Genomic DNA, 2021 nt, shown 5'->3' with positions numbered 1-2021 from the left:
ATGAGAATAATTGTACGGTTGGGGGGTCACCACGACATGAGGAGCTGTAGGAAAGGGTCACGGCATTAGGAAGGTTGAGAACCGCTGCCTTAGTGTAGGACACGTAGTATAGAAGAGGAGATTAGACAGGTAGATAGAATATGAAAACCCTTGTGTTGTGATTTTTAAGCTGACAAATGTGATAAGATCAAATTTGTGATTTGAGTCTATACCTCAGGCTACTTTATTCCCATCTCTCCCTTCCCCCAGATTTGGCCCTAGTAAAGCTCTCGCTCTCTTTCACCTACATGGATCTAGTGATTTCCTAACAGATCTTACTTGCCCTAAGTAAATCCTTACCAATCAGGGCTCTATACTTACTGGCTTCCATCCCCCCACTCCCCACCTAAAATACCACCCTACAATTCTCCTGCTGCAGTCAGCCAGACTCCTATCATTGCCAGGAAGCCTTCTCCCGTGCTCAGTGTGACATGTCAGACCCTCGCATTCCGTCTGTTTTCTAGTCTCACTCCTGTTCTCCCCTCCCTACTCACCGTCCAGGGGCCATGCTTACTACCCCTGCTAATTCCGTTGCCAGGCACATCAGGGACCACATGCTCTCTCTCATTCTCTCTTCCCAGAGTCTGATCTAAAATGCTTACTGCAAAATTCTCCTTAGCTTTCAAAATCAACTTACAAGGCAAGTTCCTCTGACCTTTCTTTGACCCCCACAGGGAGGACAAATCCCTGGGCTCCCTGGCATCTGGTACATACTGATATTAAAGCATGCATCACATTACCTCATCATTATTTCTCGCAAGCCTATCTCGCAGGCTAGAATGTAAATTCCACCAGCACATGGGGCCACACCCCATTCCTCGTGTAAACTCTGCTCCTAGAACAGTGCCCGGCACATCTCGAGCAACTCAGCCAATGCTAAATGAAGACACTGATCTTCTTGTCCTATGTGTGTATTAGCTAGTCTCCTCACCAGACAACTATTTGAGGTCAAAAGTAAGTCATTCTTCATGATCCTATTCAATACTGAAGAGATCACTTAAGATATGGGTGCTAAAGCAAAGTATGCTGAAGAAATCAGATGGTGCCTGGCTATCATGAAAAATATCATCTGGGATCTTAAAGGTTTGTCTTAATACAAACAACCAACTAAGTGAGGTGTCATCTAAGTCCACACAGAAGATGCACACCAGTCTGCGTGATGCAAGGATAGAAAATAATAAAATCCAAGACTGGATGAGAAAACTGCATTAGAGCTTAAATTCTGAGCACCCAGTTTTCAGAAGGCTCTGGATGACAACGAAAGCCCAAATTCCATTTTCAGGGTCCCCACTTGGATTAAACCTCTGGTGAATTCCCCCTGACCATTGACTAGGGATATAAATAGCCTTACTAACAGAGTGCATTCAAAAAGTGGACATATGCAGATGTAGTTAGGTTAAAATTTAACACCGTATCATTCATTCTCCATTTCGACCCTTTTAAAATTTGTTCTCGTTTGTATTATTTTAGGATTTCTTTTCAATGGAAAATTTTCTCAGTTATTGGTGTTGAGTTTTGCTTTTGTATGTTTTTCTGTATATGAAAGCCAGGGTAGGGAAATCTATGGAGGCAGTAACTAGATTACTAGTTTCTTAAGGTTATGGCAAGGGAGGTTGGGCGAGGGGATGGGGAGCTAATAATGAGAACAAGAAGAAGAAATAAAAGTTCTACAATTTATTATGGTGATTATTGTACAACTCTTTTTAATATGTTTAAACTATTAAATTGTATGATATGGGAATTATGTCCATAACCGTTAAAATGACTGTTTTTCAAAGTAAATAATTCTTTATTGGATCAGGGTTCGATTCCTAGGTCACTCCAACTATTTTTTTCATCCATCATACGAGCAAAGGGCTTAGAGTTAGGTAGCTTGTGTTTCTCTTGGGTTAAAGAGCAAGAGCTTTGAGGCTTTGTGCGTAGTTGACCCAAATCCCCAATCTCCACATCAGCAGCGACTCAAATAAAGACTCAGCTTGCAA

The sequence above is a fragment of the Echinops telfairi genome, unplaced genomic scaffold (genome assembly GCF_000313985.2).
Source record: "Echinops telfairi isolate 266 unplaced genomic scaffold, ASM31398v2 ScPeMD7_20;HRSCAF=75, whole genome shotgun sequence".
Taxonomy (NCBI): domain Eukaryota; kingdom Metazoa; phylum Chordata; class Mammalia; order Afrosoricida; family Tenrecidae; genus Echinops; species Echinops telfairi.
Note: the sequence above shows the minus strand (reverse complement) of the source record.